This window comes from Chiloscyllium plagiosum, unplaced genomic scaffold, assembly GCF_037043375.1.
Source record: "Chiloscyllium plagiosum isolate Xiang-an unplaced genomic scaffold, Cpla_swu_hap1 HiC_scaffold_24, whole genome shotgun sequence".
NCBI lineage: Eukaryota > Metazoa > Chordata > Chondrichthyes > Orectolobiformes > Hemiscylliidae > Chiloscyllium > Chiloscyllium plagiosum.
In genome coordinates, this window is record NW_028270162.1 from 53,896,958 (window position 1) to 53,924,563 (window position 27,606).

Below are 27,606 nucleotides of genomic sequence, written 5' to 3' on the forward strand. Positions count from 1 at the left end.
CACTAAGGAATGATTTACATTATACTGTTGCTGGAAATGATGTGGTCACTGCATCATCTTGATGGGAATGACTGTGGGGTTGGCTTGTGGGTATCACTGGCTGATGTAAAAATTATGTATAAAGGAAGGACTGTTTCCTTTGTTCAGGGAGGGATCTTTGACAAGGCTCCACAATCCCTGCAAAGTGTGTAAAGGTTCCTCCAAAAAGTTTGTACTGGATTCGCTTAATAAAATTTGGCTGTTATTCACAGAAGTTGGTGTACTGCCGTTGCACCAAATGTATAAGATTCTCAGGGGAAAAAAAACTCAACACTGACATCAGCTATCTAGACCATAACCTCAAACTTCCTCGATAAAGCTGTTTACCCACCTTCCTTTCAGATTCTGCATAAAACCTATGACAATGTCAATTTGCTGTAAAGCATCTTGGGACTTTGATCTTAAAGATTTAATATAAACTGCTGCAGATGGAATCTATTAGCACTTCACTTTTTGATATTTGCAGACATTTTGTCTTCAATTCTATCATCTTATTAATTTTGCTGTACTAGCTATAATAAGCAACTGCCTTTGAATAAGCCCACTCAATAGCTTGCATTCGAAGCCATTGTCTGCTAATAGTGTTGTACCATCTTCATTGGTTGGGTTTCATTGAGACATTTTAAACATACCCAACTAAACACAGGAACAACAGGCTCTCTCTAGTCCCTGATCAAGCAATATTATGTTGCACTTGGATAACAGCATTTACAAATTTATAGCATCCTGATTCTTAAATTTTGTATGCTATTCATAGTGAAAATGCTGTCATGAAAGAACTGAGCTCTTGAAAAGAATGAGCATGTCAGAAGGTGAATCACAGAAGTACCAAATCCTCTCCTTGCCATGCATCCACACATTGTTACCCACCAATAGCGAAAGTGCAATGAAATATGGATAACCATGATTTTCCTTTCAACCCAGGGTCAACAAATTTAACTATGATATCCTACCCCCCAATCTTCATTCAGCCTCCAGCTATCAATTCAAAATAAAATCAGACCAAATCTGGGAACACCATTCAACTGCTGACGAGATGAGCCACTGAAGCAGAGATCTCATTCCTTTAAATGTACACTCTCTGCAATGCACCAGCTTATTGCTGCAGGATGGTTTCAGTTGTATCCACAATTCAATCATCTGATACAGCAGGATCGCACTGCAGCAAGGAAAGAATTCCTAATATATACAATCTACTCAAGAATTGACAGGATACTTGCATATTTGTAAACAGATCTCTGCAATTATCTCCCTTCTTTGGGAGATAAGCAATCTAGAATTTCTTTGAGCGCCATTATCAGTTGATAAATACATTAAATTACCATTATTTAGAAAATAAGGCTGAAAATTAAATCTCTAAGTAGTGAGCAAAAGTGCTATGCAGTTTCAGGCTTTTAGTCAGCAATATGACCAATGTCTAGAAGCAAATATTAAGAAACCTCCAAATCAAATTGAATGAAATCAAGGCTGAACAAAACAAGGTACATGGTTAAAATCAACAAATCATTAGATGACAGTAAGTTTAGATTTCAAATGCTTGTTTGAAAATAAAAATTGAGGGAGACATGAGGTTTGATAGAATTTAATGAGTTACATAAGGAGAGCAGAAGTCCTGCATTCAACTGTGGAGAAACAGCACTGAATTAAAAGAATCTACTCATTTAACCAATCAAGAAATAAGCAAACTGTCAAATCGCCCAACACAAAACTGCCGAAGAGTTACTTGCCGCAAAGGGCACATGCAGATTAAAATCAAAAATACATTAAAAATGTCAAATCATAAATTTCTGTAGCAGAACAATTTTAGACAATCTCTAACTCTACAGTTAGACTCAACTGTAGAGTTTACCTGTCTCTAGCCAGATCCTTGCTTGCAGTACTCTTAAAATTAGCATTCAACTTTCTATATCAAAACACAGCACAAGTGGCACTCAGACGCTCTCCTCAGTCAGCAGGTTGAACCTGCACATTCTGCAGCTCCAACTGCGATTTGACATCAGTCCAATGAACTGCCTCAACTCTGACTGTGTCTTGGACTTTGCAGGTACTGTAGTACCTGCAAGTGTACGAATATTACTATCAAGGTTTGTCGCAGGACGTTACCAGTCTGCATTATATATTTCCTTCACTATATTAGAAAAAAATAGTGATAGTGTATTAAACCATTCAAAAGTACCATGCATGATGTCAGGAATTTAATGTCACTTCACGGGTATGCAAAGTTTTGATTTTATTTGATCGTTAAATCAGGTGATCTCTGCAACTGCATATTAATATTTAAAACTGATCCATGATAAACCCTGTTATTCTACAAGTTTACATTGAGAATTCAGCAAATGTCAAAGTATTAAGCAAATGTCAGAACCTCTTCATGGAATAGGAAGATTAACCATAGCTTGTGATTGTTGTATGCAGAGGTCCAAATGTTAGAGGCCACTAATCATTCATTCATTCATGATGCATGCAATTACAAAGAGCTATGGCTAGAAAATGGTGCACAACATGCAAGCTCTGAAATAGGAGATCACCACAAAAAAAAAAGCAGTTTGCTGCAGATTTTGCATGCTGATCTCAGCCACATCACATTAGTACATCGATCTGGTATCTCACTTTTTGTAAAGCTCTTTATATCTTTGTAACAAAGTCAAACTCAAACCTCAATGACCTTTCAGCTTCACCACAAACATTAATTCAACAAAGATTTGAGATGAGGTATCTGAGTACATGTGCAGACTAATCATTTACATCAATTTGTATGTCCGGGACAGAACTATATTACATGCAATTGCTCAAAAGATGTAGATCTCAATTCCAGGTTGAATTAGTCAACACTGCTGACGTCAAATCCAACATTTAAGAACATTACCAAAGAGCTCTGCATAAATTGCTGATTCACCCTGGGGTACCAACCCGCAGGCACCAGCTGCCTTTTGTTACACAGTATGGCATTTCATCATTTAAACCTACAACTCTGAATGAACAATGGAAACAACAATTACTTTGGCCTTGGTCACAAACACTACAGTAGCACCCACAGTCATCCAGTTGAATCACATTACTGTAAACGCTGACTTCAACTGCTTCAAATGTTTTTCCCGTTATTCTATCTTCCACGCTCAAACTCCCAACTTGTCAAAATCACCACTAGATCCACCCTGATCTGAACCTAATCAACACTAATCACAATGTACAGTTGGTTCTCTATAATGCGATAGTTCCATTCCCGTGCAAAAATAGTGTAATAGCAGCACCATTTAAACTAATGGGGACGGAATCGCGTTATAAACATTATTTGTGTACCTGTATTGGTTAAGTCCTTCAGTCATGTTACTGCTAATTCACATTGAAGAAATGCATGTTATAGCAGAACTGACATTAAAAATATTCATTTGTTAGGACAGAACCTAAACATTACTGGAAAAACAACACTACCAAAGCTTTTCATCACAATAATTCAAAAGTACACAATATTAAAATCCTCACTCCAGGTTTTAAAAGTTTTTGATGCCTTGCTCAACATGAGCACTAACCTGTTTTAGACTAATGACTCCTTAATATTTCAGTCCTTATGGCTCCTTATGACCTCTCCGCCCCCACCCCACTCCGGCCTATCACCCTCACCTTGACCTCCCTCCACCTATCGCATTTCCAACGCCCCTCCCCCAAGTCCCTCCTCCCTACCTTTTATCTTAGCCTGCTGGACACTTTCCTCATTCCTGAAGGGCTTATGCCCGAAACGTCGATTCTCCTGTTCCTTGGATGCTGCCTGACCTGCTGCACTTTTCCAGCAACACACTTTCAGCTGATCTCCAGCATCTGCAGCCCTCACTTTCTCCTCCTGTACACTCTGCCTTCACTACTGATGGCAAGACTCAGTGTGGGTTTCACAAGCTAAAATTACCTCTCAACTTTACAGCACAACTACCCACAGGCTCAAGCTTTTGAACAAGATTTTAAATTTCTTCTGGATGCTTCCACATGCTCCATCTAGAGCTCAAAAGGATTTTAAATTTGACACCACAAATAGATATTGTTGCTTTAATAGCTAGTTCATGTCAGAAGGCTACCTAAGCAGCAAGTAATTCAAAACTAAACTCAAACACAATCAAAGACACACATTATCCACAATCCTTCGAAGGCAAATAGGATCAGGAACGCTGGCTGAATTATGCTTGCAGAACCATAGCACTGAAGCGAGCAATGTTTCTTTGGCTGCTGTCCTGCTGAGATCAGCTCAAGCAGCAAATCTGATCCTCTTCGACTTGGGTCTGTGTACTACGTCTATGACACTTTTACAGGTTGATAGCCATCATTCCTGCTGCATATTATCTGTGGGGATTTGCAATGTTGCGCTGCTCTTTACAGCCTTCAAACACAAGGTTGAAATTCCTGACCTGAAAGCAATTCAGGTACAAAGGTTAAACAGCCTAGCTTAAACTTTCAAAAAGTTAACTTCTTCCGGAATGTCAATAACTCCAGCCACATGCAAAGGAGTGATCAGTAGTTTTTTTTCTATGTGGAAAAGCAGCATAAATGGTTGTCAAAAGAAAAAGCAAATGTAGGAACAAAGAGGCAAAAGCGTGGCTAGAAAAGTATACCAAATGAAATAATAACCAGGATTTTGCACTGAACAATAGTGAAACCAGGACTCACCCCTATTATGGAACTTCAAGATTTTGATTCACTGGAGAGATGTGGGTATTGATAGCTGGCCAGTATTTATTGCCCCATTCCTAGTTGCCCTTGAAGTGGTGGTAAGCTGTCTTCTTGAACCATTGCAGTCTACATGTTGTAGGGAGACCCACACCATTTTTTTCAGGATTTTCAGCCAGCAGTGACGCTGGTCTCATGTATTTACTGCCTTTATTCTTCAAGGTGGATGTGGTTGATAGCTTGGAAGATGCTGTCTAAGGATCTCTGGTGAATTTGTGCAGTGCATGTTATAGACAGTAAACACTGCAGCAGAGTGTCAGTAGTGGAGGGACTGAATGTGGTGCTAATCAAGTGGGCTGTCCTAGATGGTGTCAAGCTTCTTGAGAATTTTTGGATATGCATTCACCCAGGCAAGCATGGAAGATCCCATCACACTCCTGACATGTGCCTTTAGATGGTGGACAGGCTTGGAGAGTCAGGTGGTGAGTTACTCACATTCCTAGCCTCTTGTAATGTTAAAAGATTAAATTGGAATCTCTCTGGACATTAACATAATAATAAATGGTTAAACTGCACTGACTGAACTTTTTGGAAGTGGGTGGGGACATTCATACAGGAATACTGATACTCTCACTCCATTTAGAGAATAATTTGCTACTACACCCCTTACTATGATCTAATTAAACTATCTAGCCTCTTCCATTCAGAAGAACTTCTCATAGCCATCCCCCAGCCAATCAGGTTTCAGCATCTGGGATGATCGTGCAAGCGAATTTATCACACCTCCATGGTCTCGGAAATTAGCGGAGCCAGAACTCATTTGCAGGGCCACCCCGAAGCTAAGACATATCACACCTACATTGGGCGATTTCCCCAAGACAATCAAGAAATAGTCTGCATAACGATTCTCCAGAATTAGGAGATTTACATTATCTCAGGATGATTGTACCTGGGTGTTTTAAAAAAATTCTCAAGGTCAGGTTCGTAGGAGAGTAGTCTGACACAGAACAAACGACCAAGAGGCGAGTCTGCTAGAATATGAGCATTTTATTCCCCGCAGCGTCGCCACAACCAGGTCTCATACTTACAACGGGTCTGGCTTATACTCACTCTACATGTTACCGGAACTGGGAGCCGTCAGTTCTCGTAGAGCGGTTGCCAACAACCCACGCTCGGCGGTTAAACGTAACCCCGGAGCAGACTCACCGAACTGGAGACTTTTCCAGCTGATATACTCTTTTCCAGATATAAACATTCATGTGAACAGCAGAGCAAGGCTAAAAAACACATTCCATTCTGGTTACATACAGATAAGAAGATTCACACGGGGAGGTGTGTAATAAGATTCACACGGGACTAAGCAACACCTCCATTCCGGTTAGATTCACACATGTATTGGGACATAATTTTTAACCGTTTCACCACATTCCACTGCTTGGCCCAATACATGTGTTACATTATGATTCACACATGTATTGGGACATAATTTTACACCACACTGGGGCAACGTGATTATTGGGGGGTTGGTCAGAATATTTGCGAGCATTACCAACTGACCTGTATAAAGGGAATGTTTTTTCTTTGCTCGGAGTCTCTCTTCTGACTCGACTTCGCACACCTTTGAAGAGTGTCAGAGGGGTCACCTAGCTTGTACAAGCTTGAGCAAATTTTCTGTTTGCAGAAGTTGGTGCGTGAATTCTCAGGAAAAGAAACTAACATATGGAAAAGAACCCAATACTCTGACCTGCTCTGATAGCCACTGTATTTAAATGATATATCTAGTCCACACATGAATAGTTAAACTGCTGTCCAAGTTACCATGCTCAGTGTATACACTATCATAATAGAAGTTCACAGATATTTGTAGACTTGAGGGACAACTACTTGTCATCAGGGATTTGATCCAGCATGGTGTTTTCATAATTGTAAGCTGATTTTCAATAGCTGGGACATGGCAACTGGGTCTGCTCATATCTAATGTCCACACTAACGATCTTGCCAACAAGGCTGACATGTTTCCTCCTTGGCCAAATGCAGAAACCAGATTCCTGTTAAGTTGAGGAGGACTATTAATCTTAGCTTTACAGTGACTCCAATGCCTTCTGAGATATGAAATACTCTGAAGTCATCATAAAGCATGTGTATTAAAGTCAATGTGATTTCACATCATATCTTGAGGTGACCACATTCTCCATTCTACTCACCTTCTCTTTGCTACCATGGGACTAAATTACATACATGTATTTGACATGATGAAAGGACACCTGGGAACAGTTTGCCAGTGTATGTAAATACTGAGTATCAAATTATAACATCAGGTCTCAATAGAAAAAGAGAGCTCATAAAAGTAACGTTATTTGGTGGGACAGTGAAGTAAACCTGCATTCATGAACCCCTTCTGCAGGAACAAACAGGACAGCCAGAGTTTCCTTTCATTCACATGCTGCTGCAAAAGTCTCGCACAATAGCTAGAAGAGTTGCTGAATTGCATCCCCTTGGGTCCAGGGTCAAAGCTGTACCACCTACTGCCACCAGTCTCTTTTGATCATTACTGGGAACACACCAGATTTTACACATGCCAGCATTAATTTCTGTGCAAATAAATGTCAGTCATAGTGGTTTGTTTATTCAACACATTTTCCACATGATTAAAATGCTGTGCACATCAGCAACAGAACAGGGAAATACATACCAAGCCAGGGTCAGAGTTGTTAAAAGAGACCCATTTTAACCTGAAGATTTATTCACTGAATTTTCAACAGACTATTTTTAGAATTAACAGTTTACCTTTGTGTTATTATATTGCTAGTTATGTGCAGGTTGCCATGGACACCAGACCCACACCACAGCTTGGATTGCAGCCCACATTGAGAGAGAGTCACGAAGGAACTAATGTTACAAAGGACGAAAGTTAATATTTGGGGTGCAAGATAATTCCGAATGTTTTGATTGCTTCCAACTGAAATTAATTGTTATGGATTATACTACAAATTGACAAATCTTACAATCCCATTATTTGAAATGCCTTCTGAACTTTTAAAGAGGACAATTCTGTAATAGGCTCAGAAACTGAACTCTCTCTGAACTTCAAACATCAGCCAAACTCTCAAAGCTGTGGTAGCTACAAACAGACTTTTGATGTGCCATGGGGGGAGAATAAAAGAGTTCTAAGGATTTCCTACTCTATTTTTTATCAAGATGAAGTGCATCAAACAGCTTACATCAGAAGTATAAAAACAAGAATACTACCCTATAAATCAAGGTTGCAGAGTTCAGCCATCAACCCCGTTTGTGGATAAGGATAACATTAAGTCAAAAACTCAGTTCAATTCTCTTGAAATTACAGAGATTAAGGATCCTGAAGAAAGGTTTGCCCTCTGCATTAAAGTGTCTTACTGTCCTCCCCCTATTACATAACTGGATCCCCACAAGGTACATCAAACAGTCTACCAGCTGAAAGCAAGCTCAAACTTTACATGCACAGGTATGTTAAACAAAATCAGTCCTTGGCAGAAATCCAGCAAGTTTCCACGGATGGCCTGACTAGATCTAAGGAGATAGCTACCTTAGCAATGGATTTGCCATATTCATTAACAATGAACTGGTCATGAGGCAGAATTACACTTGTAAGGTCAGTGATCTACAGCACAGAATCAGGCCCTTTGGTCCATCGAATCTGTGCCAGTCAAGAACAAACTATTCTATCTTCCAGCACTTCGCATTGCAAGTGCGCATCTAAATACTTGTTAGGTGTTACGAAGATTGCTGTCTCTTAAACAAAGTGAGAGAAGATTTGCAAAATCCCGACATCTTCTGCCCTTACTTTAAAACAATGGCTCCAAATACTGATCCTTCCATCAAGGGAAAAGTTTCTAACTATCTGTCTGTAGCCAATTTTATACATCTCAAGTCATACTCCCCTTTTAATCTCCAGTCTATACAAAACCTCTTCATAAACTCTCCAGTGCAGGCAACATCCTGGTAAACCTCCTCTGCATCCTCTCCAGTATTATCACATCCTTCCTATAATGTGGAGTCCAGGGCTGCACATATTACCCCAGCTGTGGCCTAATCATATAAATTCCAGCACAACCTCCCTCCTCTTAAACTCTATGCTGTGACTAATAAAAGTATCCCAAATGCCTTCTTAACCACTTCATCAACCTGTAACTTAAGGGACCAGTGCACAGCGGAACTATGATTATCCGAATATTGATTTCCACATTTCAGATTCTCCGAAGATTATTTCAAGGTCCCGCAAAAACATTTCAAAGAGGTAAGCGTATTCGACTTACCTGTGCTTAATGTCGCCCCATTTCCCTATCCCCGTATCAGCCTAAGCAAACACAGACACAGTATGACTTTACCTCATCTTTATTCCTGGAGGGAGAGGGAACGATTGCCCATGTGCAGAGATAGGAGTTCTGAGTCTTCTCTTGAGCAGCAGATTCTTAAATGAATTATATAGTCACTTACAGGGAGCAGCCTCCAAATAAAGCAACATCTATACTGATTGTAACGGTCACCCAAATCAGTGCGCATCAACATTAAAGATTAAGCCATCTGGTGTTATACAGTGAATGTTCTTAACCTTGTTAACTGGCTTCACAATGAGTATTTTTTCATCTTGTCAAATGGCTTTACATAAGGAATGCTTTTTCACCTCATCAACCCACTAACCTTGCCTGCAACACCTCTGATTACTGCAAGTTCTTATCTGGTAAAAGTCACAACCCAAAACTTAACTCTTTACCTACCTGCTCATACCTTATAAACAAGCACGCAGCTCAAGCATCAGCAACTGGATTTTTTTTTAAATGTAAGGTTGTTACACAGCCCTTTGCAAAAGTAAGTGTTTTACATTACTGGACTGTTCATTTAAAAATGGCTGAGAACGTAAACGCATGCGTGAGGCTGTGTTTGTCTTTCTATCAAGAGACTGGGTTCCCAGAAACTGACAAATGCTGTTGCAATCGTAGAAGCTGTTGAGGACTTTGCTTAATGCTGTCTTCACCACTCCTTGCCAAATGCTAACCACTGTTGCAGTTTTAAAAAGTACTTGTGTTATCATTGCTTTATTTTGTTCATCATATGAAACCTGTGTCCCATTGTGCTCAATGCATTAAAGTTGAACAGAATTAAATAAATTCTCTGGTAGAGCATAGCATCAGATAAGCATGGCTTCAAGGTAAAATTAATCATCAAATAATTCTGAACGATATAGTGCCTACCCATCTCGTTTGGATAATCGAGGTTCCTCTGTACTTGCACACCAAGGTCCATTCATATCTTCCATATTTGAGGTATCAGCAAATTTACAAAATGCCCTACTTTACAGCCAAAATAACACTGAGCATTGAAAACAGAATAAAAATTGTGGTTTGGGTTGGGGTGCAGTGGTAAATTAAGCCAAGAAATCCCGGTTCAAATACCACCTGGTCCAGGAGTGTGTAATAACACCACTGAATACAAAAGATTAGAAAATACCTAAAAATATTGCTATCACAGAAGCAGCCCAAGCAAAAAAGTTCAAAATCTCAACCAATTTAGTTTGGTAGATTTATCCCTCATGATCCCAAAGATCATCAGCATGCAAATAATATGCAAATTCTATTCACTAACCTCACCAGTCCAGAAATCCAAAGTCCAGAAACACCACTTGCCTGGAATCATTTAAGCTAACCCAAGCTCAACTATTCATTTGTTGCAATAAATGAAGGCAAGAATTCATCTGATCGTTGGACAGAGGGTAGAAAAGGGCAGGGCAATACTGGAAGGGGCTCCCCGATTGTGCTGCGCTGGAAAAACCATGCAAGTTTGCAGAACCTCAGTTTCTGTCAGTCTATTTCTGCATTTCTCTAAGCCTGCCCCCATTGATCTCTCACCAACAATATCTTCACCTGTCTCTTTTGGTCTCTGTCACCTACCAGCATGCTGCACAAAAAATTCAGAATGCGATGTTTTCGTGTTGATATCATCCCACTGTCACCTCTTCCATTAACTGATAAAACAAAAATGTACACAATCACCTGTTTTCCTCAGGATCAGCATTTCAGTATAGGGCACTGGAAGTGAAACATTGAAGTCACAGTATTTGGACATGTAAAACAATTTTTATTACTTTATGATGCTTTACCATAATTTTATGTATCAATTGAATGTTTATATCTACTGCACCTTTTGGTTCATACACCTGCCCCAAGCATTCCTGACTCTAGAAGTTGGAGTTCATTGCATATCCATATCTACGTTATTTAAAAGGCAGGGATGGCAAAACATTTTAGTTGCTTATTTTACACACAAAACCACCTCTGTGCACAACTCAATCCAAACATTAATTTTATTGAGTATGGAATCAGAACTGAACTACAGCCCCAAGTTGAACCACTCCCCAGTATTGCGAGGACTAATATTAAATATTTGCTTTTGGCGAGTCATTGGCTTTCCGATACAGCTAACTGGTTAGATCTGTAAATTATTGGTTAAATGTAATTTTAGCTCGGTACAATCTTCTGATCAGAATCTAAAATCTTGGTAAATTATTCAGGTCTCTTAATGGGTTTGGTTTCAATCTGCCATTATATCATGAACACTCAAAAAAAACCAAAACCTTAATAGTTTAAGTTTAGATAAACTTCTGGAATCACTCCCAAAGACCAGAGTTACGTTCTTTTTCTTGAGATTCTTACACACTTGATGCAACTGCAAAATGTCAACTTCTGTGAACAGCCAAAATATTTACTAAGTAAAGCTTTGGAGGATTGCTTAACATTCCGCTGTGCTTGCTCAATAGAAGCTCTGAACAGAGGGACCAGTTCTTCCTTTGTACAAAAGTTTACGTCAGTAATACAAGCCAACCCCTAGCCACTCCCTCTTAGTCACATGTCACTCAAGACAATGCAGCAACTTGACCATTTCCAGAAACAATGTAATTTAGATCATTCCTTAATGGCATGGTCTGGTGTAAATTGGTTTTAACTGCAGGGAGTGGTCAGAATTTTAACTGCGATGTTCTTATTGATTCTGAATATGATAATGTAAACTTACTCTGAATAGTTGATGGTAATGTAAATTTATTTTACATTCTACCTGTAAGACAAACGTACCACGCTATCCCCTAGGGTATCCAATTTCTTGCAGGTCAGCAGAACAAATTAACCCTTTAAACATCTCAGCCAGCATTATTCAGGGCACTGATCCCAAACCTCATTCAGCATTTCTAAACACAGCAGTCCAAAACCAGATTCATATGGCATTGCCCAGTCAGCTAAACATCTTTGCAAAAAGTGGCCTCAAACGTTTGATAAGACTGCTCATTCATTACAGAAAATTTCACACTATACAACCAGTGGTTAGCACTGCTGCCTCAGTGCCAGGGTTCAATTCCATACTGTCTCCTGTGTCTGCATGGGTTTCCTTTGGGTGTTCCAGTTTCCTCCCACAGCCCAAAGATATGCAGGTTAGGTGGATTGGCTATGCCAAATTGCCCAGTGTCCAGGGCTATGCAGATTAGGTGCACTATCCATGGTAAATGAGGGGTGAGCATGAGAGGGGGATGGGTCTGGATGGGATGCTCTTCAGAGGGTTGGTGTGGACTCGATGGGCCAACTGGCCAGCTTCCACACTGTAGGGATTCTATGAAAGTAGCTATGGGTTTTGAAAAGATTAAAAATGAAATTAAACCTGCCTCTTCATACTACATTGTAGATACTCTACAGTTTTGAAAAATACATACTGTAAACCTATAAGGTTAGCAAAGAGAAATTTGCATAGACAAAAATGTTTTTTTTTGAGTTAGCTGGTGGAAATCTAAAGCAAAGCTTAAACAAATGATGAACTTGGCACTGACCAATTTCTTAAATATCTACTCATAAGGTGTGGATGTCATTGCCAAGGCTATGGGTCCTGACAACATTCAGGTAAAAGTATTGAAGACTTGTCCTCCAGACCTTGCAGATCCTCTAGCAACGCACTTCCAATACAGTTACAACACTGGCATCTCCCTGACAAAGTGGAAAATTGTCCAGCTATGTCCTGGACACAAAAAGTAGGACAAATCCAATCCAGCCAATTACTACCCCATAAGTCTAGGCTCAAATCAGAAGTGATGGAAGGGGTTATCAAACAGCACCTGCTCAGTGACGCACAGCTTGAGTTGTGCTGGGCCTCATTTCCTGACATTACAGCCTTCATTGAAACCTGAATAAAAAGAACCGAATTCCACAGTTGAGGACAGAATGACAGCCCTTGACATCAAGGCCACATTCGACTGAGTGCTGCATCAAGGAGCCCAAGCAAAACTGGAATCACGGGTATCAGGGAAAACACTTCTCTGGTTGGAAGACGGTTGTAGTTGGTGGTCAGCCATCTCAGCTCTCGGTGGTCCTCAGGGCAGTGTCCTTAGCCCAACTATCTTCAGCTGCTTCAATGATCTTCCCTCCATCATCAGGCCAAATGTGAGGAATTTGCCAATGATTACACAATGTTCAGTACCACTGGCAACTCCTCAGATGCTTAATCAATGTTCAAATGCAATGTTCAAGATCTGGGCAATATACAGGCTAGGGCTGACATGTGGGAAGTAACATTTGTGCTACACAAATGCCAAGTAATGACCATCACCAATAAGAGACAATCTAACCACTGTCCTTTGATAGATATTCAGTGGTTGCACCATCACCAAATCCCCCAACATCCTGAGCATTGCCATTACCAAAAATTCAACTGGACTCACCGCAAACAATGGCTACAAAGCAAGTCAAAGGCTAGGAATACCACAGCAAGTAACTCACCTCCTTACTCCCCAAAAGTCTGTCTACAACCTACAATGCAAAGTCAGGAACGTGATAGAACAGGCTCACCACATGCCTGCAGCTCAACACCATCCAAGTCATAGCACTCAACTGGCACCACACCCACAAGCATCCAATTCCTCCACTATAGAGGATGGTTGTTTTTCAGACTGGAGGCCTGTGACCAGTGCAGTGCCACACCACAGCGATCGGTGCTGGGTCCACTACTTATCATTTATATAAATATTTTGGATGTGAGCATAAGTATAGTTAGCAAGTTTACAGATGACACCAAAATCGGAGGTGTAGTGTTCAGCAAAGGAGGTTACCTCAGATTACAACAGGATCTTGATCAAATGGGCCAATGGACTGAAGTGGCAGATGCAGTTAAAATTTAGGTAAATGAGGTGCTACATTTTGGGAAAGCAAATCTTAGGAGGGCTCATACACTTAATGGCAAGGTCCTCGGGAGTGCTGCTGAACAAAGATCTTTGACTACAGGTTCATAGTTCCTTGAAAGTGGAGTTGCAGGTAAATAGGATAGTGAAGGTGTTTGATATGCTTTCCTTTACAGGTCAGAGTACAGAGTACAGGAGTTGGGAGGACATGTTGTGGCTGTACAGGACATTGAAATATTGCGTGCAATTCTGGTCTCCTTCCTATTGGAAGAACGTTGAAAGGGTTCAGAGACAATTTACAAGCATGTTGCCTGGGTTGGAGGATTTGAGCCATAGGGAAAGGTGGAATAGGCCAGGGCTGTTTTGCCTGGAACATCGGAGGTTGAGGGGCGACCTTATATAGAGGCTTATAAAATCATGAGGGGCATGGATAGGTTAAGTAGACAAAGTCTTTTCCCTGGGGTGGGGGAGTCCAGAACTAGACAGCACAGGTTTAGGGTGAGAAGGGAAAGAAATGGGTCTGGTTGGGTTACTCTTTGGAGGGTCGGTGTGGACTTGGTGGGCTGAAGGGCCTGTTTCCACACTGTAGGGAATCTAATCATAACAGCAAATTTAATCATCTAATCTAATCAAGATATATATATTTTTTAAAAAAGACCTAAGGGGCAACTTTTTCACTCAGAAGGTGGTACGTGTATAGAATGAGTTGCCAGAGGAAGTGGTGGAGGCTGGTACAATTGCAACATTTAAAAGGCTGGGTTTCTGAATAGGAAGGATTTGGAGGGATATGGGCCGGGTGCTGGCAGGTGGGACTAGATTGAGTTGGGATATCTGGTCGGCACAGACAAGTTGGACCCAAGAGTCTGTTTCCGTGCTGTACATCTGATTCTACTGACACTCAGTAGCAGCAGCGCACACTATCTACAAGATGCATTGCAGGAATTCAAAGATCCATAGACAGCACCTTTCAAACTCACAACCAATTCAATTTAGAAGGGCAAAGGAGCAGACATATGAACACCACTACCTGCAAGTTCACCCTTAAGTCAATCATCCTAACTTGCAAATATGTTACTACAGTTGGGTCCAAATGCTGGAATTCTCTTCCTAAGAGCATTGCGGGTCAACCTACATCATGTGGAGTGCAACAATTCCAGAAGCCCACATCCCACGAATGAGAGAAAAAATATTTGTGATCATGACTTTGAGTTTCCCAAACACTAGCAATGAAATATCCTAGGAGCACAAAACATTTATAAGAACTGGCAATGCTAATTCCATGATTATCTTCTGATCCTTTGAAAGAAATCAGTAATTCCAGGAGATGAAAGTGACAGGGTACATTATATAGCATCTCACCTATCCTTTTCTCCATGTGATTATTAACTTCCTTCAGAAACATGACCAATTCCTGCTTCGCCATTTTTCCTTTTTCTTTATTCACTGAACCAAGCTACTCCACTTCAGCATAATATTTACATAACATTGATTCACAATTCCTTAGTCTCCTATCAAAATCAAAAAGTAATAGATAGCTTAGTTCTATTTTATCTTATGTTAATCAAGCAATCATAAAGTCTACTCCCTTCTGAAGTAATTCAACCTAGTAACCTTCTCAAAGAATTTAATCATCGCTAAGACTGACTGCTTCCACACACCACTGAATACAGGAAAGACTTTAAATTTATTCCAAGAACAAATTCCAAGTATCATGTATGAACAATGATCACTTGAGTATTGTATCGGAGAACAAATCTATCAAAAGAAAATCAGGACATTTAAGAGAAGGGCAAAATACCTCAGCTATCTGCTCCCCAGATTTGAAGTGGAGCATAGAGTGTAAACAGCCAATATCAGCACAGATAGACGGTGCTAAACAGGGAACATTCAGCCCTTGAAAAGGCACTCAGCCAATGACAGTTCAAACTGCCCAGTCTCCCAGCATTACCCAAACAGAGCAAGAGCAATTAATAGAAGCAGAATGAAATCTTCCACCTTTATATAATTTTTAACCAATCTGTTTGCACATAGGTAGGACATGGCACGGGGCAGGTGAGACTTGAACCCTTACTTTCTTGGTCAGAGATAGGGACACTACCATTCCACCAATAGATGCTCAAGTTCCCACTTTTCGGAGCAACAGTTCTCAATCAACTGGTTTGGACATTTTAGGGTAGTTCTGTGGCAGATGGAATTGTACCTGGATTTTCAGGCCAAGATGTAGGAATGCTACCACCGAACCACAAGATTGGATTAAAGCACTTCACAATTGTGCATATCACTCTTACATAAGGGCCATTCTAATCTTTGGTATATCATTCCAATTTTAGATAATTTGCATTTAACATTATACTGGGATTATGTTTAGATGGCAGTACAAAATTTCTAATAACCCCTGTACTATCCATATGAAATCAGCCAAACCACAGAAGCTCAAAGATAAAAGTCCTATTTGCATATTTATTCCTCTCAAAACTGATCACCTCCAATTAAAACAAAGTTAACAATCACACAACACCAGGTTATAGTCCAACAGGTTTAATTGGAAGCACACTAGCTTTCGGAGCGACGCTCCTTCATCAGGTGATTGTGGAGAGCTCGATCGTAACAGAATTGATAGCAAAAATTTGCAGTGTGATGTAACTGAAATTATACAGTGAAAAATTGATTGCCTGTTAAGCCTTTCATCTGTTAGAATACAGTGATAGTTTCACTTCTTTCATGTGTAAATCACAAAACCCTTTTTTTTAAAAAAAGTTGCATTCTCGGGTTAGCTGTTAACAATGGTGATAGCTAGACAATATGTTGAAGGTGTTACAATATGATGAAGGAGCGTCGCTCCGAAAGCTAGTGTGCTTCCAATTAAACCTGTTGGATGCTGGTGTTGTGATTTTTAACTTTGTACACCCCAGTCCAACACCAGCATCTCCAAATCATAATTAAAACAAAGGGCACCTTAATTTCTAGAACATACTTAGCGCACAACCTCTTCAAATTTATAAGAGCTTATTCCACAATAAGGATTTCAACAATCCTGTCTGACACAAGCACTTTCTGACTGCTATCTTCAAACCTCTTATTTTGCAATAGCAAATGCAAGGATGTGGCAAAGTCACCTCCAAAATCTGATTAGTATCATTAACACTGCAGCTATAAATACTAGCTTTGCACACAAATAAAATTCATCTCAAATGTACATAAATATCCTATACCAGCTTGCTCTTTATAATACTAGATCATAAGCAAGTCTGGAAACACTTCATGATGCATTTGCCTATAGTAACTGAGCTGCTCCTACAATTTAGGTTCTTGCACCCTTAGTGTTAGTTTGCACCATGACTTGAACACAAACACAATTTGGTGCTTACAGCAAACAACAGGAAAAGTAATTATGACAACTGTAGGTTAGGACACAATGGAAGAAGAAAAGGCAAAAGCACCTTTCAAACATTCAAAACTTTTATCTGGATGTAAGGCTCTATCTGAAGTGATCAGATTCATTCTCCAAATTATACAACTGGCACATTTCTATTCTTCAAATAGAAACTTTGGGGAGTCAGGAGGTGCGTTCTCACCTCAGTATTCCTTACCTCTGGTCTGCACTACTTGTTACTGTGTTTATGTGGCAAATCCAGTTACTTGTCAATGGATTTAGTTAAGGCTAAAGTATTTTGCAAGTTATGTTGGTTAGTTTCTTTTATCACTGATATGTTAAAGGGTTAATTTGTTCTGCTGACTTGTAAGAAATTGGATGTCCTGAGAGTAGGGTGGTAGGTCTGTCTTGCAGGTAGAATGTAAAAAAAATTACATTGTCATCTGCTATGCACAGTAAACTTACATTATCTATTCAGAATTAAGAACACTAGTTAAAATTCTGACCACGTGGGTCAGGCAGAATCCAAGGAACAGGAGAATCGACGTTTCGGGCATAAGCCCTTCTTCAGGAAGTATTATAAAGAGCAAGCTGGTATAGGAGATTTATTCACATTCCTGAAGAAGGGCTTATGCCCGAAACGTCGATTCTTCTGCTCCTTGGATACTGCCTGACCTGCTGCACTTTTCCAGCAACACATTTTCAGCTCTGATCTCCAGCATCTGCAGCCCTCACTTTATCTCAAAATTCTGACCACACCCTGCAGTTTAAAAAAAAACATTTATACCAGATCTTGCCATTAAGGAATAATCTACACCACGTTTCTTCCAGAAATAATCAAATCACTATATTATGTCGAGTGGCATGTGGCTATGGGGGTTGTCTTAGGAGTATTACTGATTATACAAAATTCTGTATGAAAGGGAGGACTGTTCCTTTCTTCAGAGAAATCTCTTGACACGACTTTGCAACTATTGGGAAGAGTGTTAAGGGTTCCTCCAAAAGCTTGTACATACTTAATAAATTTTGGCTGTTCACAGAAGTTAGTATATTGCAGTTGCATCAAGTGTGTAAGAATCTAAAGAAAAAAACATTATCACGTCACAAGACCATGCCTCCTCACACTGATTATGGAAGTAAGTGTACTCTAGATATTAATGTAGCCAGAATATGTACTTAATCATACAGGCAGCATATAGCAGAGTGCATGTAACCACTGCAGTAAATCTGTGCTTGGTTACACTATCTTGCTATCTATTCCTCTCAGCCAATACAGTTAATTAGGAGTCAGAGCTGCACAGCATGGAAACAGACCCTTTAGTCCAACTCATCCATGCCAACCAGATATCCTAAATTAATCTAGTCCCATTTGCCAGGATTTGACCAGTATCCCTCCAAACCCTTCCTATTCATGTTCCCATCCAGATGTCTTTTAAATGTTGTAATTGTAGCACCACCACATTCAGCTCATTCCATGCATACACCAACTTCTGCTTGAAAAAGTTGCCCCATTGGTCCCTTTTAAATCTTTCCCCTCATCTTAAACCTATGCCTTCTAGATTAGATTTCCTACAGTGTGGAAATAGGCCCTTCTGCCGGTTTTGGACTCCCATACCCAGAGAAAGAGACTTTAGCTGTCACCCTATCCATGCCTCTCATGATTTTGTAAACCTCTATAACATCACCCCTCATTATCTCCACTCCGAGACTGTCCTGGACACACTTTCTCCCTTCACTTGGCCTCAGTATCTGGAATCTTTGTATCAGCTGGTCTATACTAAATCCATAGAAACCTGTCAAAAAAGAAACAAACAATTTCATTCCTTAGAAAGTACTAAAGTCTTTGAAACAAACCTCAAGGAACAATTGATGGAACTACATACAAAATTAGAAGTAGGGCATCACCATAATTCTGAGATCATGGATTTAAGATTCATATTCCCATTCAACTTTCCCAAACACCCACATTTTCTTCTCTTGCCATATTAGAACTTCTCATCTCCATTTAACATCTACTGCCTGAGGCACAAAGTTGCACAACATTCAGAAAGAAAAAATTCTCTTCAACTGTCTTAAATGAGGAATCTCATTTTAATAGAATATCCCCTAGCTGTGGACTCATCCACAACATGAAACATCCTGTCCATGTCTAGACTGTTCAGGATTCTATTGACTTCAAGTCACCCCTTTTATAAACTCGTGGAAAAAGTCCAGCCTGTCCAACCTACCCTCAGAGCAACTCACTCATTCCAGTGAGTCAGTCACCTCCTCAACTGCATCCAATACATTTACAACCTTTTAATAAAGGAGTTCGAAACTGAACAGAGTATTTGAGATGCAGCATAACCAATGACTTGTATGACTGAAGCTTCAGTTCCTTATTTTTATGTGCAATTCTGCCCATAAAGGATAGCAGTCCATTAACCTTATGGCTGCATGGTCATTTTGGAACTCTAACTACTCTAGTTTGGTCAGTTTTAAAATTTTTAAGCCTGCCCTCAAATGACAGCATGGTCTTGCTTCTTTCAAGCCTCAAGTCTCCTTCAAACTTCATATTCTCCCAATTCTGGCCCACTGAGCGTCACAGCTGTCACATGACCAAATCATTAAGTTCTAGGCCTAAGCTCTAGATTTTCATTCTTAAAGATACTCCATGAAGCTTAAGCACCAATTTTCTGCCGGATTAATTGTGAAGTATTATATAAATGCATGCTGTGGGCAAAACTTCTTTCACTTAGAGAGCAAAAGGGAGTTTAATGGATGATTTTATAAAATAACAGGGTTTAAATGATCTTTAAACAGAAGACTCTCTCTATTTGTACCAAAGCAACAGCAATGTCTCATTTGATGAATCCATTTATAAGCATATTTGTTTTGAAGATTATATACATGTCACGATGGGAGGTTTCACCCTAATTTCCAGATGTGGATTAACAAACAAGAACTTCCATTCTAAGTGTCACTACAAGTGGGTGAATTGAACCTGCAAGGGTAAGTGATTGCCTCAGGAATAAAACTTAACAGTGAAGGCATTGGCAATATTTTTGGCAATCAAGCTAGATGTTATGCAATGCATTCAAAGACTAAGTTATACATTTAGTCAGTGCAAAATACCAATGTAAATAATTACAGTGTAATGTTTAGTGACCGTTAAGGCTGCTCAAAAGGTAGGATACCCAAATACTTAATCTTGGGTAGTAATGTTTTTGTGTAAATTACATAACTGAAAAATGTCTTATTTTCTGCTTTAAATTTTTGGACCTTTTTGATTTTGGTATGTAAAAAGCTTCACCTTTATGCAACTTCTCGCCACAAGATGAACAGTTAAACCAGGGGATGCCAGTTTGAAGGACCTACACTGAATAACAGCACTCAAATAGAAAAACGGAAGTGGAGTTCAAGTTAGTGAAATATTTAAAGCATTTTATATTCTGCTAATGCATATTCTCTCGGATAATTCGTGTTGAGTACAAACTAAATTACCCTAAACCCTTTTGAAATACAGCTGGTCAGTAAACATTCAATTTGGACCATAAACACATTCCTATACAACAGTTCCATGAGCAAGCTAGAACAAGACTTTACCTTAAATGAATATTCATTTCAAGATCTTACTACTGTACTCTTTCCAGCTTTATCCCTTCCAAATGGATCCAGATGCCAAAAAAGTTCACTTTAATACCTTGTTTCGGTAATGGCAACAATTTGCTCAAGCAAAGAACAGGCCTCACCATTCAGGTGGTCAAGTGCTTGCTCACTAACCACTGAATTGTCAGAATAAGTGCCTTTCAAAAAAAAACCAATCTCCAGGTTTGGTCCCTGCATGTATATACTGCAATTTCAATAACCAAATTCAATGACAGTTTTCTTTGAATAAATAGCATACCTTCATCTGCTATAAATAGTTCCATCATCTCCCATAACAGCTAAAAGCTTACTTAACAGAAGAACCAGCATTTCTTTGGTCACAGCTCTTCAAGTGTCCCAAAGCACTCTGCACACAATGATTTACTTTAAAATGCAATAACTTGCTAGTCTATTTGTCCTTTCAAGCCAAGGACATCACAGAACATCTCAAAATGCATCCTCCTGTAATATAATTTTTTTTAAATCGACAAAAAAAGCAAATGTTTTTGATGCATTCTATTCCCCTTGTACTGTTTCCTATTTGCAATGGTGTCTAAAATCATTGGCATAACAGGCACAAACAACAAAAGCAACTCAGGTCAAAATCTGTTGTTTGCTCAAAGATGCTGCTGGGATCAGACCTATGATGGCTAGTACTTCTTGACAAAGTATCTGATCCCAGCTGGTGAGTGATCCCATTGTGCATTTGCCTCACTGTCCTCTTTACAATTTTCAGGGTACATTCAATGAAGCGTAGACTTTCTAGACAACTATTTCCAGAAAATCTAAATGAGCTCTGCCAAAAGATAGTGACAAAGACTATGGATGAAGGCAGAGCAGTAGATGTTGTCTATATGGACTTCAAGGTGTGCAACATAGATCGTTTAGCAAGGTTGGAACCCGGGGGTGTTAGCCATTTGGATACAAAATCAACTTGAAGGCAGGTGGTGGTGGGAGGGTTGTTTTGCAGACTGGAGGCCTGTGACCAGCAGCATGCCACAAGGATCACTGCTTTTTGTGATTTTTAAAAGTTATTGGATAGGAATATAGTAGTTATGGTTAGGAAGTTTGTAGATGACACCAAAATTGGTGGAGTGGACAGTAAAGACAATTCTCTCAGTACAGTGGCACTTGCTTAGATTGCCCAATGAGTCAAGGACTGACAGATGGAATTTAATTTAGATAAGTGGGACATGTTACATTTTGGTAAGGCAAATCAAAGCAGGACTTGTACATAATGGTAGGGTCCTGTGAAGTGGTGCCAGAGACTTTGGGGTGCAGGTGCATTGTTCCTTGAAAATGGAGTCACAAGTAGACAAACTGTTTGGCACAATTGCCTTTATTGGTCAGTGCATTGACTATAAGAGTTGGGATGGACAGGACATTGGTGAGGTCACATTTTGACTAGTCTTCAATTCTAGTTTCCCTGCCATAGAAAGAGGGTTCAGAAAAAATTTACAAGGATGTTGCCAGGATTGGAGGGTTTGAGCTATGCGAAGAGGCTGAATAGGCTGGGGATATTTTCCCTGGAGCATGGGAGGCTGAGGGGTGACATTATATAGACGTTTATAAAATCATGAGGGACATGGATAGGGTAAATAGACATGTTCTTTTCCCTGGGGTGGGGGAAATCCAAAATTACAGGACGTGTTTAAGGTGCAGGGGAAAAGATTTTAAAAGGGATCGAATAGACAACGTTTTCACACAGTGGGTGGAGTGACGGCCAGAGCAAGTAGTGGAGGCAAGTAGAATTATGTCATTTAAAATGCATCTGGATAGGTACATGCATAGGAACGGTTGAGGGGGATATGGGCCAAAGCTGGCAAGTGGAACTAGTTCAGTTTAGGATATTTGGTCTGCGTGGACGAGTTGGACCAAAGGGTCTGTTTATGTGCTGTATAACTGTGACTCTGTGACAAACTATAATATGTTATGACATACCTCCATGGCAGGTGGGTCTTAAAGCAGACTTCTCGCCTAGAGATAGGGCATTACCTTTGTCTCTAAACTACTGAACCTTATATTCCCTGATGATCACCCAAGTGAAAAACCAGACCGAAGTCTGCTTAGCTTATGGCTAATTGCAGGTACACCTATAATTTCACTGCCATAATCTAACTGGGGCTGGAAGGCTGACATTGACAGAACATATAACCACCAACCACATCCGCCCCAAATTTCCCATCAGGCATATCACAGGACACTAAAGCATAGAATTTTTATAATATCATACGTGGAATTTGATATTTATTGTCTATTACAGCCATACAGAATTACCTTGAACACTTTAAAAACAAATCAACTACACAGTCTGATACGTCTAGACTCATATGGTCATAAATGGACAGATTTCCTTCCTTGAAGGACACTAACAAAGTGGGTTTTTACAAAAATAAAATTGTGGTTACATCGTCATGATTAGACCAACTCCAGATTTTAATTGACATTTACTACAACATTTTATTTAAATCTACTATGGTGAGATTTGAACCCATTGCACCATAGGATTAACCTGGGACTATTGATTACCACTCCAGTGACAATACCACCAGGCCATCAGCTCCCTGTTACTGAAGCAGAGTGGATGCCAGGATCCAAGAGTGGATTAAACAAGTGGGAAAACATTTACTCAGTGTAAAAATATAGTCAACTATTAACATTCCTGCCTAATAAAGATGCAGGAATTTGCAAAGTCTGTCCCTATCATGGAAACTTCAATTTTAATTTGAAACAAAAAGGGGATTCAAAATCTGTCACTCAAAACTACCAAATTTTAGAAGGGGGAACCTGAATTCAATGTGTCTGCCTGTGTATGAATTTAGTCCAACACTAACATAGTGGACCTTAATTGCCCTCTGAATTGGTCTAAAGATACTCAGTTCTTACAAATTACAATCCCAACAGTAAAAAGCAAACACCTGTCCCTACTTCTGAGCTAGAAGCCCTGGATTCAAGTTCCACCTGTCCCATGGGTGTCAAAATTTCAAATCAGCCAGTTCAGAGTTATCTAAAAGGCAAACACTGTCCCTAACCTCAGTCAGGATGCCCAGGGTTCAACTCCCATCTGCTCCAGAGGTGTATCTGAACAGGGTGATTTGTAAATATCTAAAGATGAACACTGCATTCTACTCAGGGCACCCAGCTCAGCCAGCGACTCCTGCCAGCAACAGCCATAATCCAGGAATTTCAAAATTCAACTTCAGCCACTTAAATAAAAGTTGTTAAAGCAACTGCACTACCAGAAACACTAGCAGAAATACAAGATTTCACTTCGAGAAAATCCAAAATTTGAATTACAGATTCCATTGTTGGAGAACAGGAAAGTGCAAGGATGGAAGAAAAATCTAAACACTCAACAACTTGAAACAGTACAACATTTAAAATGTTCTCCTAAACACCACAGTCAAAAGCCAAAATCTTATTTAAAAAGCATTTATGATAGATTAAGTGTTATAACTTGGTACTGTGAACAGCCTCCCTCCACTCTTCCACACTCCAATGAATCTCACACTGTGGTGTAATCTTTCTTAATCAAAACCATAACAATACTTAATTAGAAGCCAAGGACAGTGTCAAATTTTCAAACATTTAATGATAAAATCTATTTTTATTTTCTAAATAAATTGAAAGAACCATTTTCCAAACTGTTAGGAAGCACTCAAGGATGAAACATAACTTCAGGTTCTTTCCGTGATCTAAGTGACTCGATGTTGTTTCAGAGAGAGTAGTTAGTTAATTACAAAACAGCACTGTTAAGTGCAAATGAGCAAATCTCCGAGGTAACATTTTTTCCTTAATACGGAGGATGGTGCCTGCATTAAACGATGCAGACAAGAGGACAGAAGTACAATATGATAAACCTTGCACTGTGATAACCTGCAATATCAGGCAAATCTATTTCACTAAACTAATAAATGAATTAATCAGAACAGAAAACATTTCAAATGCAGTGTTCCTAATTTTGCTGGCAACCGTACAGAGAACATGCTGTGACTTAGTCAAGAATTTCATACGATAGGACAGATATGATAGGCAGCAACATGAAAATCATAATGAGGCATTATATCGTGTCAAGTGGGGAGGTACTATGTAACATCATTACTGAGATCAATTGTTAACATTTCAAGGCCCTTACAAGTGTCCATTGAATCCATTACCTACATATTAACAGAACTGCAATGAAGGGTGCATCACAAAAAAATTCAGTTGCCTCAGTCTCAAAGGCCAGTAACAATCCATGTGCTTAAAACAGACATGGATTAAAGAGCATTGCATGCAGAATGTTACAGCAACAGCTGGTTTGCTCATTTATCAAATTAAGGCTTCACAGCCCTTGGCTCATCCTATTTTGCAACCTGGAGGCAGCTATTTGGAGTTTTGCAATTTAATTAGCAGAATTTCTTTCTTATTTTAGAGCGGATGGATCTCCATTCAAACTCTATCCCATTTCTTAACATGATACTACATGCTTACCCCATTTCACTAAGCAATCTCCAACAGAAATTAAGTTGCATGTAAAAAGCTCAGTTCATTAAATACCCAAACCAAAGTGCAGCATACTACACATTGCTCCACCTACAGTTTCTGAACAACTAAGTGAACAAGTTCCAGAAGCTCCAAGAGCCACAATGTTTCTTGATTGCAATCAGACTGAGGGGTTCAACTCAATAAATAATTACAAATATAGTTCTAAACTATAACAATCAACTTTACTATGCAAAACAAACAGATGCAGTTGGATCAATTCTGCAAAACCACAGCAACAGGACTCCTGAGGTGAATATTAAAGCAGTTCTGAAACATACCAGATGTTTCACGTGCTTCTGCTTGCTCAGTCTCATCTTGAAGGTGGAATCAAACGATGGTCTACTGAATAAGAGATTTCTTCTGGGAATGTCCTGTCATGCTCAAACAACATTCCACTTTATGAGTCAGATGTACAGCATGGAAACAGACCCTTTGGTTCAACTCATCCGTGCCAATCAGATATCCCAACCCAATCTAGTCCCACCTGCCAGCACCCAGCCCATATCCCTCCAAACCCTTCCTATTCATATACCCATCCAGATACCTCTTAAATATTGCAATTGTACTATCCTCCACCACTTCTTCTGGCAGCTCATTCCATACACGTACCACACTCTGAAAAAGTTGCCCTTCAGTCTCTTTTTTATATCTTTCCCTTCTCACCCTATACCTACGCCTTCAGGTTCTGGACTCCCTCACCCCAGGAAAAAGACTTTGTCTATTTGCCCTATCCATGCCCCTCATGATTTTAGAAACCTCTATAAGGTCATCCCTCAGCTTCCAACACCAGGGAAAACAGCGCCAGCCTATTCAACCTCTCCCTATACCTCAAATCCTCCAACCCTCGCAACATTTTTGTAAGTCTTTTCTGAACCCTTTCAAGTTTCACAACATCTTTCTGATAGGAAGGAGACCAGAATCGTACACAGTATTCCAACAGTGACCTAACCAATGTCCTGTACAGCCGCAACATGACCTCCCAACTCCTGTACTCAATACTCTGACCAATAAAGGAAAGCATACTAAACACCACCTCCACTATCCTATGTAGCTGCAACTCTACTTTCAAGGAGCTATGAATCTGCACTCCAAGGTCTCTATTCAGCATCACTCACAAGGACCTTACCATTAAGTCCTGCTAAGATTCGCTTTCCAAGAACGCAGCACTTCACATTTATCTGAATTAAACTTCATTTGCCACTTCTCAGCCCATTGGCCCAGTTGATCAAGATCCTGTTGTAATCTGAGATAACCTTCTTCACTGTCCATTACACCGCTAATTTTGGTGTAAGCTGCAAACTTACTGACAATACCTCTGATGGTCACATCCAAATCATTTATATAAAAAAAAATGATGAAAAGTAGTGGACCCAAAGATTCTTGTGGCACTCCACTGGTCACAGGCCACTGGTCACAGGCCTCCAGTCTGAAAGACAACCCTCCACCACCACATCTTCTACCTTTAAGCCAGTTCTGTATCCAAATGGCTAGTTCTCCTTGTATTCCATGAGATCTAACCTTGCTAATCACCCTCCCATGGGGAACCTTGTCAAACACCTTACTGAAATCCATATAGATCACTTCTACCGCTCTGCCCTCAATCCTCTGTTACTTCCTCAAAACAACTCAATCAAGTTTGACAGGCATGACTTCCCACGCACAAAGCCATGTTGATTATCCTTAATCAGTTCTTGCCTTTCCAAATACATGTACATCCTGTCCCTCAGGATTCCCTCCAACAACTTGCCCACCACTGACGTCAGATTCACTGGTCTATAGTCCCTGGGCTTGTCCTTACCACCATTCTTAAACAGTGGCACCACGTTAGCCAACCTCCAGTCTTCCAGCACCTCACCTGTGACTATTGATGATGCAAACATCTCAGTAAGAGGACCAGCAATCACTTCCCTTGCTTCCCATGGAGTTTAGGGTACTGGGGATTTATCCACTTTCATGCATTTCAAGACATCCAGCACTTCCTCTGTAATATGGACATTTTTCAAGATGTCATCATCTATTTCCCTACATTCTATATCTTCCATGTCCTTTTCCACAGTAAACACTGATGCAAAATACTGGTTTAGTATCCCCCATCTCCTGCAGCTCCACAAAGGCTGCCCTGCTGATCTTTGGAGGGGCCCTATTCTTTGCCTAGTTACCTTTTTGTCCTTAATGTATTTGTAAAAACCTTTTGGAT

General features: G+C 39.9%; 1 protein-coding gene and 1 non-coding gene across 2 annotated transcripts in view; both read right to left on the reverse strand.

The window, feature by feature from the left end:
* mapk1 (mitogen-activated protein kinase 1) overlaps nucleotides 1–27,606 on the reverse strand; it is a 114,267-nt gene that overhangs the window by 52,975 nt on the left and 33,686 nt on the right. The gene's annotated exons all lie outside the window — the stretch shown is intronic.
* LOC148145448 (U6 spliceosomal RNA) lies at nucleotides 16,130–16,231 on the reverse strand. The gene has a single exon (XR_015761352.1). It is a non-coding gene; the product is annotated as a U6 spliceosomal RNA (small nuclear RNA).